Below are 18005 nucleotides of genomic sequence, written 5' to 3' on the forward strand. Positions count from 1 at the left end.
AAAGGAAGAAGTCAAAGTATCACTATTCACAGATAAGATTGTATACATGAGCGACCCCAAAAATTCATCCAGAGAACTCCTTTAGCTGTTAATACCTTCAGTAAGTGGCTTGACAGAATATTAACTCAAAAAAAATCAGAAGCCCTCCTGTATTCCAAAGACAAATGGGTTGAGAAAGAAATTAGGGAAACAACACCCGTCACAATAGCCACTAATAACATAAAGTACCTTGGTGTGACTCTAACCAAGCAAGTGGAAGACCTGTATGAAAACAACAAAAATCATCAAGCCTCTGAAGAAAAAAATTGGAGAAGATATCAGAAGATGGAAAGAGCTCCCGTGCTCATGGATCAGTAGGATTAACATAGTGAAAATGGCCCTCCTGCCAAAAGCAATGTACAGATTCAATGCAATTCCCATCAAAATACCAACACAATTCTTTACAGACCTTGGAAGAAAAATCTCAACTTCATATGGAAAAACAAGAAAAACCAGAATTGCCAAATGATCCTGAAAAACAACAGACCATCTGGAGGCATTTCCATCCATGATATCAAGCTGTACTACAGAACAATAGTAATAAAAACTGCATGGTACTGGCATAGATACAGAATGGTGGATCAATGGAATTAATAGGTTACCCACAAATAACCCTACACACCTATGGTTATTTGATTTTTGACAAAGAAGCCAAAACCATGCAATTGAATAAAAAAACAGCATCTTCAACAAATGGTGCTGATCCAACTGGATGTCTACATGTAGAAAAATGCAAATGAATCCATAATTATCACCCTTCACAAACTTAAGTCCAAGTGGATCAAAACCTCAACATAAAACCAGGCACACTAATCAGTTAGAAGAAAAAGTGGGGAAGTGCCTTGATCATTGGCATAAAAGAGACAACTTCCTGAACAGAACACCAACAGCACAGGCTCTAAGAGCAACAATCAATAAATGGGACCTCATGAAACTGAAAAGCTTCTGTAAAGTAAAGGACACTGCCCTCAGTACAAAACATCAGCCTATAGACTGGGAAAGGAACTTCACTAGCCCTATATCTGACAGAGGGCTAATTTCGAGAACATCCAGAACATTTGCTCAAGTACACAAAAGGGATATTTGCTCAACCATGTTTATAGCAGCATTATTTGTAATAACCAGAACCTGGAAACAACCCAGATGTCCATCAACGGAGGAATGGGTACAGAAATTGTGGTATTTTTACACAATGGAATACTACTCAGCAATCAAAAGGGAGGAAATCATGAAATTTGCAGGCAAATGGTGGGATCTAGAAAAGATCATCCTGAGTGAAATAATCCAGAAGGAGAAAGACAAACACGGTATATACTCACTTATATAGACCTATAAGATATGATAAACATAATGAAATCTACACACCTAAAAAAGATAATCAAGAGAGCGGACATGGGGTAAGATTATCAATCTTCGTTTAGAAAGACAGATGGGATGCCCATTGAACATATGACAGGAGTCTACTGAGCACATTTGAAAGACTCTAACTAAAAAAAAAGCAAAGCAAAGACTCATGACCAAACCTTTGGCAGAGTACAGGGAATCATAAGAAAGAAGGGGAGTTAGTCTGATGAGGAAAGGATAGGAGCTCTACAAGGACCAAAGATATCTGGGCACAGGGTCTTTTCTGAGACTGACATGCAACCAAGGACCATGTATGAATGTAACCTAGAACCTCTGCTCAGATGTAGCCTCTGGTAGCTCACTAACCAATTGGTTTCCCATAGTGAGGGGAACAAGGACTATTTCTAACAGGAACTCAATGACTGGCTCTTTGGCCTCCCCACCCCACAAGGGAGGAGCAGTCCTGTTAGGCCACAGAGGAGAGCTTTGCAGCCAGTCCTGAAGATACCTGATAAAACAGGATCAGATGAATGGGGAGGAGGTCCCCCCTATTAGTGGACTTGGATAGGGGCAAGGTGGAGCTGAGGGAAGGAGGGAGGGACTGGGAGGGAATGAGGGATCGGAACACGGCTGGGATACAGAGATAATAAAATGTAACTGATAAGAAAAAAAAAAGAAAATTAAAAAAAAAGAACTAAAGAAGTTAAAAAGCAACAAATCTAATAATCCAATTTAAAAATGGGGTACTGCACAGCTTGCATAGTTTCTCAGGCATCTTGGATTACTTCTTCTAGTCACCTTATGTCATCTTAGAGTGTCTCTCAGCAATTCTTCCTGCTTATATTTATGTCGGGATGGAGGTTTCTTGTCTATTTCGCCTGTTTCAGAGACTTCCTAAAGCCTTTGATCACTTTACACCCTGAACTTAAGAAACTTCCAAGTGAGATTGGTTGTTTCATTTTACTGACTTTAAAACATCTTGTGTCTTAATGCTGTTAATTGTAGAAGAACTGCTACACAATACCAAGACTGCTGATAAATATTCTCTCTAGTATTGTGCATAGAAAACTTTGAACTCTGTGTCAGCTAGTCAGTATGTATCACACTTCCATATCAGTTCCTGCTTGTTTTCTCTGTCTTATGTCTAAGGTATAGTGTGTCTACCATAACAAAAAGACCATATCGTCAAGTTCTGGAGGGTGCCCAAGAACAATATAAACCACTTGTAATGTTTGAGGTTGTCTATTGGATTCCACAGAGCAACTTCTTCAAACAAAGTATCACATACCTGGTATACTTGGCTTTTTATTTGAAAGTGTGTGGTGAATCATTGAGGTATTGTCCCTCCACACAGGGTAATGCCATGGAAACTCTGCAATCTACAATTTATGGACTGAAGTACATTTCCCTACAACATGTCAAAGGTCTTTAGTACTAGTTATTTCCTTCCATATTCCCCCCCTGTATTCTGCCTAGCAGGTAAACTTCTTTTAACAATACATGTTTTGCTTTACAGATACCCCCTTTTGTAGGCAGTGTGAGCTGTGCTCCTGCATTTAAGAAAGCCCGCTCAGAAGGAAAAGCATCTTGCTGTTTTGATTGTTCCCTCTGCCCTGAAAATGAGATTTCAAATGCTACAGGTAACCGCAAGCTGTAGGGGAAAAGTCAATATAGACTTACTCTCTTCTCTCACCTGAAAGGGACTGGTATGAAAATGAGGAGATAAAATGACTATGTTGCTTAATATAATATATTATTTTATATAATTAGTATACTATTATACAAATATATTTGTATAACTATGTGTAGTGTTCAGTTTCAAGTTTCAGTGTGGAATACATATGTGTTAAGATGAATGTGTGGGGTTCTTTTTTTTTTTTTGCTTGAATGTGCAACTGTGAACTGTATATGTTCACAAGCATTCAGGGGCAGCATTTGATACTTTCTGTCTTTCTCAGCCACTCTTGTGTTTTCAGAGTATTCTACAGAGCAGAACTATTGGAATGAGTATAAACTTGAAGGGAATTTTTAGACCCATTACATGGTAGAATTTGGCCAGTAAAACCATGCCTGTCCTCATACTCAGGAGGCTGAGGATGTATGGATGCTCAGTCCACGACCCTAGGTACTTTGGAGGTTCCAATCAGTGTTGAAGGTCAAGGGTATCCTAACAGAATTGGTGTCCTTCAATCCATGTGGAAGTGCCAGTGAGGGTGGAGTCTGCTGTTATTTAGGAATGGCAGCATCAACCTCCCTAGCAGCAACAGGAAAAATGACAGCTTTCTTATCAAGATCAAATACTACAACTCACCACCTTTGGAGACAGGGCCTCTAAGTGGACATGTAGCTCACAGGTTTTTCTGGTCAGCTGGATTTCAATCTCCAAAGCTCTCCCTATCTCTGTAACACCATTTTTGGGTGAGTGCCACTACCCCTTGATTCCCACTTGGATGCTGAAAATTTGAACTAAGGTCTTCAAGCTTTTGCTACAAGCAGTTTAACTAAGCTGCCTCACTAGCCTTTCCCTATTCTCTGAACCACATTTTTTCAGTCATTATGCAAGCACTTTGTGTAATATTCTCTGAAACTGACCATTTAAAGAAGTAAGCCTTAATGTATTATGTGCCTTAGTGAATTTTACTCATACTTATATGTTTGATATAATGTTTAATATTATCTTTTCATGACTCAAGCAGTTGAGATTGAAGGTTGAGTCTCCTTTATCTTAGTTCCTCATGAAATTCTTTATGAAGACCCCATTCTCAGAGATGCTGCTTTCAACTTAACTGGCATGTGCTTTGCATTCCCAAATGTATTCCAGAACATCTCACCTTCTGAGAACAGGTTGTATTTTCTGTTCATCTCTAGCTCACAAGTGAGTTAGAAATGTGTAGACAGTACAGTCTTAGGAGGCTGCAATGAATACTTGGAAAATTCAGTGTTTTTTATCTCAAGGTCATTGATGTGTGAGGCTTTTGAAGCTGACATTATAAGTTTATATTTAAGATGAGATATGTACTTCATATATCCTCCTGTTTCCCAAACCTGTTCAATATGAAGTTTAAAAAGGGGTGGGTATATAAGAATATGATGTAGAAAAGGTTCCTAATATCAATTCTGAAGGTTTAAGGGTCTGAGTCCAGTGTTTCTTGTCAGTAAAACAGTTATATAGTCACATATTGAAACAATGTCACAAAATTATAATTATTCACATTTAAATATTACATAAATCCATTATAAGAAGTAAGCAACTAGGTTATAAAATTTATTGGAGGGTCCTAGTGGAGGATATTATTCACTTTTATTTGCTATTTATATTGTATGTGATAAATACAATGAAATTCTGAATATACAATATCTCAATTAGAATACACATTAAATCTTTAGTTACACATGCTCACAAACTTAAGAGATAATTATTGAAGAAGAAACACTTCATGAAGAGGAGATTTGCCTGATGGAAGAATTCAATAGGCAAAGTATTATAATTGCTCAAAGTTACTGAAAGAGAAAATAAAAATGCAATCAAGACTTCTCTGCTCAAGCACATTCAATGCTGCCAGAAGACCAGATAGATTGCATGTAGACTTTCCTACTCTCTGTTATCTCAGACCCAGTTCTTATGGTCTTCCTAGTGCTGCAACAGAACACCAATTGCAACTACTCCTCCCTCCTGTCCAAACATCTTTAGATCCTTCAGACCATCTCTCCTTTGTGTCCAGTGCCCCCAGGCTCTACCAGCTTTTGAACATACCAGCCAAGCAGACTAGGAAAAGGGAACACATTCTTGAAAATCCATAGACAAAATAGAAACTAAGAAATTATACACCAACCCAAACAAGTCAAACTTGGAAATCAGCACCTACATGGATAATCACATGAAGCCCAGACAACCCAGATGCCAGTGTAAGAATACAACAATAGCAATGGCAACATATCTCTACCAGAGCCCAATTATATAACTCCAGCAGGTCATGAATATTCCATCACAGTGGAAGAATAAGAAAAAGACATTAAAACCAACTGTATGAAAAAGATACAGGTGCTTAAAAAAGAAGTGAATCAGTTCCTCATAGAAAGCCAGGAAAATACAAACAACTAATTGAAGGAAACAAATAAAGAAAGGAAAAAATTATGAAAGGAAACAAAAATTTTCAAGACCTAAAAATGGAAATAAGAACAATAAAGACAAGAAAAACTGAAGGAATCCTTATACAAAATTATGAATTTTAACAGGAAATACAGAGTCAAACTTCACTAACAGAATAAAAGACATGGAAGAGAAAAATCTCAATCATAGAAGAAACAATAAAAGAAGTGAAAATAAAAATCAAAATATTAATTCTACAAAATTTTTTGACACAAAACATCCAGGAAATATGGGATACTATGTAGAGAAAATATAATAATGTTTATATTTAAAATAATAGGAATAGAAGAAAAGAATGTATCCCAGATCAAAGGCCCAGAAAATATTTTCAACAAAATCATAGAAGAAAAATTTCCTGATTTGAAGAAGAAAATGCCTATAAAGGTGGAAGAAACAACAAATAGATTGAATCAGAAAAGAAAGTCACCTCATCACATAATAATAAAAAAGCTAACAATACAAAACAAAAATATTAAAGTCTGCAAAGGTAAAAAAAAAAAAACAAGTACCATATAAAGTTACACCTATTATAATTACACCTGATTTCCCAATGTTAAGTCTTAAAAGCCAGAAAGACTCTAAGAGACTATAGATCCTATCCCAGATTACTGTTCCCAGCAAAATTTTAAAACACTATAAATGGAGAAAATGAGATATTCTATGGGAAAGTCAAAATTAAATACTATTTGTCTACAATACAGCTCTACAGAAGGTTCTCGAAGGAAAAACACAAACCAAGGAAGTTAATTATACATACGAAAACAAAAGAAATACATATTCTTCCATCTCAAAGAAAGGAAATACACATACACTCAGTTATTCACACACACAAACACACACACTAAATTATTTGTACACACCACCACCACCACAAATAACGATAACAAGAAAAAAATTAACAATCATTGTTCATGGAAATTGCTCAATAACTATGGTCTCAATTTTTCATTAAAATGATACACACTGACAGAATGGATGCATAAACAAGGATCCATTTTTCTGCTGTATACAAGAAACAAACATCAAAATCAAGGATATATGTTACTACGGTTTAAAGGGTTGGGAAAGATATTCCAAGCAAGTGGACCTACAAAGCAAATTGGTGGAGCAATTTCATATAAAAAATATTTCAAACCAAAATTAATCAAAGGAGATGGGGAAGAACACTATACGTACATTGAAGAGAAAAGCCCATCAAGATGGCATTTCAATACATCTATGCATCAAACACAAGGCCACCTACTTTTGTACAACAAACACTACTACAGCATAAATCACACAGTGATCCTTACACACTGATTGGTGGAAGACGTCAATATTCCCCCATTGGACAGCTATATAGACAAAATCAAAACAGAGAAATGCTAGTTAATTGACATTATAAACCCAATGAAATTAACATATTTACAAAACTTTATACCCAAGCATAAAAGAATGTGCCTTCTTCTCGGTACCTCACAGACCTTTCTCCAAAATTTGCCACATACAAAGCAAAGTCTCAAGACATACAAGAAAATATAAATAATCCCATGCTTCATATCAGACCACCATGGCTTAAAACTAGAAATTAACAACAACTGAAACTCTTCTTTAAAAGTTGGTAGAATTTTGCTATCAAATCGACTGTCACTGTTTATTTGTCTTGTTTATTTGGGTGAGACAATTTAATGATAGTTTCTATTTTACTAAGGGGTATAGGGCTATTCCACAAAGTAGAAACAAAATAAACATTGTGTAATTGATTTTATGTGGTGAAAGGTGTGCTGATACTCAAACAACATGAAGATTCAACAAAGAGAATACAGAGCAATTTTGTTTATGAAAATAGATACACGTATATGCAATGAAACACTCCCAAACTGAATGCAAGAACACATCCAAGAGATCTTTCACCATGATCAAATAGGCTTTATCTTAGAGATGTAGAGGTGGGTCAATATGAAATGAAATTGGCCATATAAATAAAACAAAAGAAAAAATGGCCATCTTATTAGATGGCAAAACAAGCTTTTGACAAAAATCCAATACCCCTTCATGATAAAAGTTCTGGAGAGATTAGAGATACAGTGGACATACCTAACCATAATAAAGGCAATTTAATCCAGCCTATACCCAACATGAATTTAAATGGAGAGAAACACAAAGCAATTCCATTAAAATCATGGACAAGACAAGGGCTCTCTACTCTTTCCACATCTATTCAATCTAGTACTTGAAGATTTAGTTAGAGATACAACTGAAAGCTATCAAGGGGATACAAATTGGAAAAGAAGACATCAAAGTATCGCTGTTGGCAGATGACATGATGTCATAAATAAGTGACCTTAAAATCTCCACTAGAAAAATCATGTATCTGATAAATATTTTTAGAAAACTGCCTGGATATAAGATTAACTCAATACCAGTGCCCTTATAATTACAAGTACCAAACAGGCTGAGAAAAAATCTGGAAAACACCCTTTACAATAGTCAAAAACAACATAAACTATCTTGAGGTAATCCTAACACAGCAAGGGAAAGACTTTCGTGATGAAAATTTCAAATTTTTGAAGAAAGAAATTGAAAAAGATATCAGAGGTTGGATTAGTAGACTTAACATAATAAAAATGATCATTCTACAGAAAGCAATCTACTGATTGAATGCAATACCTTATCAATATCCCGGCCCAATTACTTGCAGACATTAAAAGGACAATTCTCAACTTTATTTGGATAGCCAAATAAATCCAAGATAGCTAAAATGAAAAAAAATCTGAACAATAAATGAAATTTCAGAGGTATCACCATTACTTGTTTCAAGAGTGGTAGTAAGAAAAACTACATGATATTGGTATAAAAACAGATACGCTGGTAGATGAAACCAAATAGAAAACCCAGACATAAGTTCATACACTTATTTATGCTTGGTTTTTCTCTATTAATTAATTAAATTTACATCCTGATTGCAGGCTCCACCTCCTTGACTACCAGTCCATCCTCACAATCCTCCCACTCATTCTCCCCTCTCCTTCTCTTCAGAGAAGGGGAAGGCATTCCATGGGTACTAACCCAACCTGGCACCCTAGCTGCAGGACTAGATGTGTTCTCTTCAGACAAGGCATCCCAGGTAGAAGTCAGAGCGGGCACTCATTCCAGTTGTTGGGGATAAACATGAAGACCAAACTGTAAATCTACTACATATATTCAGGAGCTCTAGTAGCATGCTTGTCCTTTGGTTGGTGGTTCTGTCTCTGTAAGCCCATGTGGGCTCAGATTAGAACTTCTTCTGGAATTCTTGACTCTTTCAGCTCTCCCAATCAATCCCCTAACACTTCTATTGTAGTCTTTGAGATCTGTCTAATGTTTGGCTATGGGTCTCTTCATCTGTTTCTATCAATTGCTGGGTGAAGCCTCTCAGAGAAGTTATGCTAAACTCCTGTTTACCAGCATAGCAGAGTAACATTAATAGTGTCAGGGATTAGGATTCTCTCCTGGTATAGGTTTCAAGCAGGGGCTTTGGTCCATCTTTGTGTCTGCACATCTTGTAGTCAGCACCAATTTTGGAGCAAAGGTTTTGAGGCTGGATTGGTGTCCTTACCCTCAACTGGAAGCCCTGCCTAGCTACAGCAGGTACTCCTCCTGCTGTGAGGAGTCTCAGCTTAGAGTGACCCCATAGACTTTTTGAGGCCTCACTTATCCCAGGTCTCTGGCAAGTCCCAGAGTTGCCCCCCACCTCTTTTTTCCATTCTTTCATCATGTCGTTTCTCCCCGCTTCTTCCTACTTCTAATCCCCACCTTTGTTCCCTTCCCAATTCCCTATCCTAACCAGTTTCCTCCCTCCATTCACCTCCAATGCCTCTTTTATTTTCCCATTCTGAGTAGATTCAAGCATCCTCCATCGACCCCTCCTTGTTACTTAGTTTCTTTGGGTCTGTGGATTGTAGCATGATTATCTTGTCTTATGGCTAATATCCACTTATAAGTGAGTACATACCATGAATGGTTTTTTTGGGGGGGTTACCTTACTCAGGATGATATGTTCTAGTTTCATCTATTTTCCTCCAAATTTTATGATGTCCTTGTTTTTAATAATTTATTAGTATTACATTGTGTAAATTCACCACATTTTCTTTATCCATTCTTCAGTTAAAGGACATCTAGGTTTTTATCCAGTTTCTGGCTATTACAAATAAATGAACATAATTAAGCAAGTGTCCTTGTGGTATGTTAGTCAATAATTAGGTATATGCCAGTGAGTTGTTATAGCTTTTTCTTGAGATAGAACTATTCCTAATTTTCTGAGAAACTATCAAATTGATTTCCAAAGTGGTTGTATGAGTTTTAACTCCCACCAACAATGGAGGAGTGTTCGCCTTGTTCCGTATCTTCACCAGCATGACTTTTCACCTGAGTTTTTGGTCTTGGCCATTCTGATGTGTGGAAAATGAAATCTCAGCATCATTTTGATTGACATTCTTTGGTGATTAAAGATTTGAACATTTAAATGCTCCTAGATAGATTTGAATTGAAGAATGGATAAAGAAAATGTAGTAAGTACATTTACAAAATGTAATATTAGAGTTTTAAAAAGAACATCATACAATTTACAGGCAAACAGATACAACTAGACAATGTTACACTAAGTGAGATAACCCAGACTTGGAAAGACAAATATGGTATGTATGCTCTTATAAATGTAAATTAGCTGGTGAGTAAATGATCAAGTTACAATTCACAGACCAGAGAGGTTAGATAAAGAGGAGGGTCATAGGGGAGAAGTGGGGATCTTTCTGAAATGGGAAAATATAATAGATTCAAAGGGTAGACTGTGTGCAGGTAGGGAGTAAAGCAGAAGTGATCAGGTAGAATGGAGAGAGTGAATCTATGGACAGAAAGATAGAGTTGGGACTATTTGGGGCTAGTGTGAAAGCTTAGCACATTATAATCTTCCTGTAATCTATGAGGCTGACCTTAGAGAAGGACTACTATTAATAAAGGATGTGGAGACTGAACTGGCCAACAACATTTATAACCAGGCAAGTCTTCCAGTGATGGAACTTCTTCACATTTGATTGAGTTTTTGGTTGAGGTTTCATGCAGATCATTAAAAAACCCAGGCTGACACTAAAATAGAGGTTGTTCTCTGAAAACTGAGAGTGGGGCCCCATTGCAGAGGACAACTTTTGCCCATCTCATTGTGCAAAGAGAAGTCAAATGCATGCAGGCCTGAACAATTCATCTCTATGTTCTAGTCTTTTGGTGCATAAAGGTACAATGAAGGACAACCTTGACGCTAACCCAGCAAAAACAAAAACAAAAACCTCACCAACAATCTGTCTACAGTCATGCCGTGATGGTGCAATGGTGGTGCAAAACATGTGGGATCGGCCAACCAAAGTTTTGATTAAGTCCAAGTGGATCAAAGACCTCAATATAAAACCAGACACACTAAACCTGCTAGAAGAAAAAGTGGGGAAGAGCCTTGAACTCATTGGCACAGGAGACAACTTCCTGAACAGAACACCAACATCACAGGCTCTAAGAGCAACAATCAATAAATGGGACCTCATGAAACTGAAAAGCTTCTGTAAAGCAAAGGACACTGTCGTCAGAACAAAACGACAGCCTACAGATTGGGAAAAGATCTTCACCAACCCTATATCCAAGAGAGGGCTAATATCCAGAATATATAAAGAACTCAAGAAGTTAAACAACAACAAATCAAGTAATCCAATTAAAAAATGGGGTACAGAGGTAAACAGAAAAATCTCGTTAGAGGAATATCGAATGGCTGAAAAACACTTAAGAAATTCTCAACGTCTTTAGGTCATCAGGAAAATGAAAATTAAAACAACCCTGAGATTTCACCTTACACCCATAAGAATGGCTAAGATCAAAATCTCAAGTGACAACGCATGCTGGAGAGGTTGTGGACAAAGGGGAACCCTCCTCTACTGCTGGTGGAAATATAAATTTGTACAACCACTCTGGAAATCAATCTGGCACTTCCTCAGATAATTAGGACTAGTGCTTCCTCAAGATCCAGTTATACCACTCCTAGGCATATATCCAAAAGAAGCTCAAATACACAATAAGGACATTTGCTCAACCATGTTTGTAGCAGCTTTGTTTGTAATAGCCAGAATCTGGAAACAACCCCTATGCCCCTCAACTGAAGAATGGATACAGACATTATGGTACATCTACACAATGGAATACTACTCAGCAATAAAAAAAAAAAAAGGATATCATGAAATTTGCAGGTAAATGGTGAGAATTGGAGAAGATCATCCTTAGTGAGCTATCCCAGAAGCAGAAAGACACATGGGGTATATACTCACTCATAATTGGATATTAGACATATAATATAGGATAAACCTGCTAAAATCTATATACCTAAAGAAACTAATCAAGAAGGAGGACTGTGGCTAAAATGCTCAATCCCCATTCAGAAAGGCTAAGAGGATGGACATCAGAAGAAGGGAAAAATGGGGAACAGGACAGGAACTTGCCACAGAGGGCCTCTGAAAGGCTCTACCCTGCAGGGTATCAAAGCAGATGCTGAGACTTATAGCCAACCTTTGGGCAGAATGCAGGGAATCTTGTGAAAGAAGTAGGAAATAACAAGACCTGGATAGGACAGGAGCTCCACAAAGAGAGCAACAGAACCAAAAAATCTGGGCTAAGGGGTCTTTTCTGAGACTGATACTCCAAATAAGGACCGTGCATGGAGATAAACTACAACCCCTGCACAGATGTAGCCCATGACAGTTCAGAATCCAAGTGGGCTCCATAGTAATAGGAACAGGGACTGTCTTTGACATGAACTGATTGGCCTGCTCTTTGATCACCTCCCCCTGATGGGTGAGCATCCTTGCCAGGCCACAGAACAAGGCAGTGCAGCCAGTCATGATGAGACCTGATAGACTAGGATCGCAGGGAGGCAGCGGAGGACCTCCCCTGTTAGTGGACTTAGGGAGGGGCATGAGTACAGAAAGGGGAGCCGGAGGGTGGGGCTGGGAGAGGAGGAGGGAGGTATACACAGGGGGATACAAAGTGAATAAACTATAATTAATAAATTTTTTAAAAAAATTAAGGCCCACTCTACAAGAGGGAGCCCATGTGCTACACTGCTGGATGGCCAAGATCAAAAGACTGGATAACCCAGAGACCTAAGGTGGAACCAAACATAACTAGCACACATACTCACACACATTCAGTCCCCTACCACAATCAATGAGGAATTCCTAATGATATTCTTCTACATTTACATAATTTCTTTTCAAGCATCATCACCAAGTCTTTCTCCAGCAACAGTTAGAAGTGGGTAGAAAGGCCCACAGACAGATAGCATGCAAAAAGATTCTAAGCTGGAGGTCTCCATTCCCTTCCCACGGAGACTGGGAACTCCATGTAAAAGGAAGAGGAAAGACTGCAGGAGTCAGAGGGGATGGAGGACATCAGTAGAACATGGCTCACTGAATCAACTAACTAGGGTTGACATGTGCTCACAGAGACTGAAATTTCAAGCAATTGGCCTGAATGGGTCTATACAAGGTCCTTTGTATATATTTTATGGCTATTAGCTTGGTATTTTGTAGGTGAAGGGTGTATCTCTGATTCTTTTGTCTGCTCTTGAGACTCTTTTCCTCTTATTTGGTTACCTTGTCCAGACACTATATGAGAGCTTTGGCATATTTTATTGTATTTTCTTTAATCCTGGTTGACTGCTGTCTCTTGGATGCCTGCTCTTTTCTGAAGATAAAATAAAAGGGAAGTGAATCTGTGGAAGAGGAAAAGCAGGACAGCCAAGATGAGTAGAGTAAGGAGAAACTGTGATTGGAATGTATTATACGATAGAAAATTTTATTTTCAATGAATATGGAAAATGTAATCAAAATACAAACCTGTATCAGTAAAATGAAGCAAATACAATAAAATGATATTTCTTTACTTCTTTATGTATCATATCTATCATATCATATCTCTTTGGGAAGTTTACAGCCTATCTTTCATGATGCTTTCTCTCTCAGTTCTTAACTGTTCTGTGCACTTACATAGACAGATGCTTATAAAGGTTGAATCAACTCAAATATGCAAAAGTATGTGCTCCATAAGTCAAAATGTGAACATATACACCTCATGATTATGGTATTAAAACTGACCACTGTGGTGCTATTTTGTCATGACTTTTATACCTTCATTTGTATAATTATTAATTGTAACAAGCTATATATTTTAGGTATAATACTTTGCCCTGTTGTTGTGTGTATAAATATTCACAGGGAATCATCAATGAAGTGGAAAGACTTCACTAGTAAGGAACAAGCTTCATTTGTGACCTTTAAATATACAGTTTGTTTGTGTATATTAAATTCAAGCTTTTATGAATCTTCAATTCTAAATTCTTTCACACAAATATTAAGGAAATTTTTTGCTTTCTTTTGAGATAAAATTCTTTTAAACATGTGTGGAAAACAAAAATAGTGAGTATTTAATGGTTCTGCCATCATCATGAATGTAATAGAAAATGATTTAAATACATGCTGTCAATCAACCCAATTGATTTTCTGTGATGCAGCAAAAAAGGAAAGTTTTAGTAACCTTCAAAACATTTATTTAAGGATTTCCATGAATAGCAGAAAAAAAAAAGAAAATTACACTGATAACATTTTGTTTTCCATCTCAGATCTAGCTCAATGTGTGATGTGTCCAGATGATCAATATGCCAACATAGAGAGAAGTCTCTGCTTCCCCAAGCTGTGATATTTCTGGCTTATGCAGACCCTTTAGGGGTGGCACTGGCCTGCATGGCCCTGTGTTTATCAACATAAACAGCTCTTGTTCTCGGGATCTTTTTGAAAAGCCAGTACACTCCCATTGCGAAAGTCAATAACTGCACTCTCAGCTACATTCTGCTTGTTTCTCTTTTACTTTGTTTTCTCTGCTCTCTGCTCTTTATTGGGCATCCAAGCACAGCCAGATGTCTCCTGCAGCAGATTACCTTTGGGATTCTGTTCACTGTGGCTGTTTCCAGTGTTTTGGCCAAAACGATTACTGTGCTTCTGGCTTTTCAGTTGACTGCCCCAGGAAGGAGGATGAAAGGGCTGCTGTTATCTGGGACACCCAAAGTCATCATTCCTATCTTTTCCATTTTTCAACTTATTCTCTGTGGATTCTGGCTGGGAATCTCTCCCCACTTTGTGGAGAGAGATGCAAACTCTGAAAATGGCCACATCATCATTGTATGCAAAAAGGGCTCAGTCACAGCCTTCTACTGTGTGCTGGGATACCTGGGCTGTCTGGCCACAGCAAAGTCATCATGGCTTTTCTGGTAGGAATCTGCCTGACACCTTCAATGAAGCCAAGTTTCTGACATTAAGCATGCTGATGTTTTGCAGTGTCTGGCTCACCTTCTTTCCGGTCTACCACAGCACCAAGGGGAAAATTATGGTGGCTGTGGAGGTCTTCTCCATCTTGGCCTCTAGTGCAGGCCTCCTAGGCTGCATCTTTCTTCCCAAGTACTATATTATTTTTTAAGACCAGATAGAAACTTTTTACAAAAGTTCAATAGTACAAATCATCCCTGACACCTCCTTAAAATTCAAACCATATACACAATACTAGAACAAAGCCCAATAATAACACCTCAGTGCTCTAACCTACAAATAATACATTTCAATATGCTATTTGTTTCCATATACAATTAAAGTTTTAAAGAACATTTTTACTTTAATGCTGTGTTTGTTTAGTAAATTTAAGAACATTATATTCTATTCTGGTTTTATGTTTTTTGTTTTTGTTTACTCACATTTTGTCAGTTAATTTATAGGAATCTGTATGAATAATTACTGGAGAGATTGTAAGTTATTTTTTTAATCAAAGTAAAGAATTTATCAAAATTAATTGAATCTATTTCTGGAAATTTTGTGCCTTTTTTCTATTTATTTCTTCATATATTCACTTTACATCCTGATTTCAGGCCCTCCTTCTTTTCCTCCTAGTCTCAAACTCCCTCCATATTTCTTTTAGCTTCCCTCCCCTACTCCTCAGAAAAGGAGAGTCCCTTACTCACCAGCCCACACGTCAAGTCATGTCAGGACTGAGCATATCTTCTTTCCCTGTGGCCTGGCTAGGCAGTCCCGCCAGGGGGAAGTGTTCAAAAAGCAGATTACAGAGTCCATGTTAGAAACATCTCCCTCTCCATTTTCTAGGGCACTTACATGAATGCCAAGCTACCCATCAGCTATCTATGTATAGGGGGCCTAGGTCAAGTCCATGCATGGTCCTTTGTTGGTGCATCAGTCTCTGTAAGACCCTTGGGCCCAGGTTAGTTGGCTCTGTTGGTCTTCTTGTGGAATTCCTTTGCCATCTGGGTCCTATTCTTGTCCCCATTCTTCCACAAGGCTCCCTGTGCTCTGCCCAATGTTTGGCTATTTTAGCATCTGTTTTTCATTAAAGGTTAAGTGCAGAACCAAAAATATAAGAAATGGTGTGTTTTAGTAAGGTTTCCATTGATGTGTAAAGACACCATGACCTTGGCAACTTTTATAAGAAAAACATATCATTGGGATGGCTTACAGTTGCAGAGCTTTAGTGTATTATCATCTTGGTTGGAAGCATGGAAGCGTATAGTCAGACTTGGTGCTGGAGCGGAAGAGAATTCCACATCTTGATCCCAAAGCAAGCAGAAAAGACTGTCTTCTGAAGGCAGCTAGGAAGAGACTCTCTTTCCACACTAGGCAGAGGAGACCTTAAAGCCAGGCTTCACAGTGACACACTTCTTCCAAAAAGGCCACACTTACTTCAAAAAGGTGCCACTAATAGTGCCACTTCACATAAGGCATGCTTTCAAACACATGAGTCTATGGGGATCCAACCTAGTCAAACCATCATATGGTGGAAAGATGATTATTGATTATTGTTGAATGCTAAATAAAAATTAAAGATATATAATGGGAGGGGGAAATATTCCACATAATATTGTTCAAAGTAGGTTTTGCTCCTGAAGAATAATGAAACCTCCATGTGGAAAAGGAATGATTATAAACTCATGATTTATTTAAGAAATTTTGTTAAAGAAATGCCGCTTACAAGTTACAAGAGGGAATACTGAACATTGCAAGATGACTCAGAAAGGACCCAGAAATTCAGCTATTTAATAACGTATTCTGAGATTGTTGGAATTTCTGAAATCTACTGAGAATAGCACAGAATATATAAGTAAGATTCAGGTTATACATATGCTGTAAAAGCTCTGAAATTACATAAAAGATATACCATTGAAATTATACAACTGAAAAAAGATGTGTTGTTACAATTTATTTAATTTACTTCATATTTTCATGAAATATAGATCACAATTTTGTGCATATATAATATTCTTAGTTGCTTGTTTAAATATAATCACAACTTAAGATGTGTGTATAGTGTAACTACATGTGTGATTTATGATATATGTTATTTTTATATACACACATAAATCTCAAAATAATAGTCTTTCTGTCATCCAGCAAGAGTTCTATGATTAGATGCCATTGGCCTTCAAAGATTTGTGTGGAAGAGTTTTCCTTCTCAGTGTGAGAAGATTGAAAATATGTGATCATTGAGAAGTCTTCTGTAATTGGCATCTATTGTCTGCCTCTCCTTCTTCTGTGAATTTATTTTCACCATTTATCTGTCTACTTCTACATCATGATATCACTTATGGTAAACCAAGGTATCCAAGGTATGAGGTCTGGCTAGTGAAGTATCATATTGATATTTGGACTCCAAAATATCATGTTAATAAGTAAGCTACAGAACATGAATTTTTAAAATGTAAGTGGAGATGTCAGACATGGAAATAAGCAATGGGTTTAGTATAAGAAAATTTGAGGATGCAAATTATTTTTTTACCAGCCATCACACAACAAGACAATTGGCAAAGATCCATAGTCTCTTCCTTACTCTAGTGATGATAAAAATGAACAGACCAACAGCAAGTGATAAGAAAAATACAAATATGGTCATTAAAAGTAAAACTAAAGCCAAAAACGACAATTACTTCTATAAATTATTCTCACTCAGACATTTTTGTTCCTCTGGCAAACATCATTTGCTATTTTCTTTAGATACGTGAAAAATTGTCAAGTCAAGATGAACATTTGAAATCATATTAAAAATAGAATCTTGGGAAAGAATCAGCCATCATTACTAAGGATATAACTCATTAAATAACATGACTTGCATCAGAGTCCCTGGGTCCACTCCGCAAAACCACAGGGTACTTCATTGATTGATGACTAACTGGTTATAGAAGAATGTCTCTTACTGTGTGAATGTTTACAGAAGAAGGCTTAACTTATACAAGCAAGAATATGAGCTAAGGCTCACAAACAATAAAGAAGAATAAATCGGTCTGGTAGTTTCTCAGAAAATTGAGAATAATCCTACATCAGAACCTAGCTATACCACTCCTGAGTATATCTCCAAAAGCTGTTTCACCATACAA

The 18005-nt window shown here is 37.3% G+C and overlaps 1 pseudogene; it reads left to right on the forward strand.

Annotated features, from left to right (window-relative positions):
- The window catches only part of LOC129684660 (vomeronasal type-2 receptor 116-like), a 29688-nt pseudogene extending 14586 nt beyond the window's left edge, over positions 1–15102 (forward strand).
- The last annotated feature ends 2903 nt before the right edge of the window (positions 15103–18005 follow it).

This window comes from Psammomys obesus, unplaced genomic scaffold, assembly GCF_907164565.1.
Source record: "Psammomys obesus unplaced genomic scaffold, mPsaObe1.curated_primary_1811, whole genome shotgun sequence".
Taxonomy (NCBI): Eukaryota; Metazoa; Chordata; class Mammalia; order Rodentia; family Muridae; genus Psammomys; species Psammomys obesus.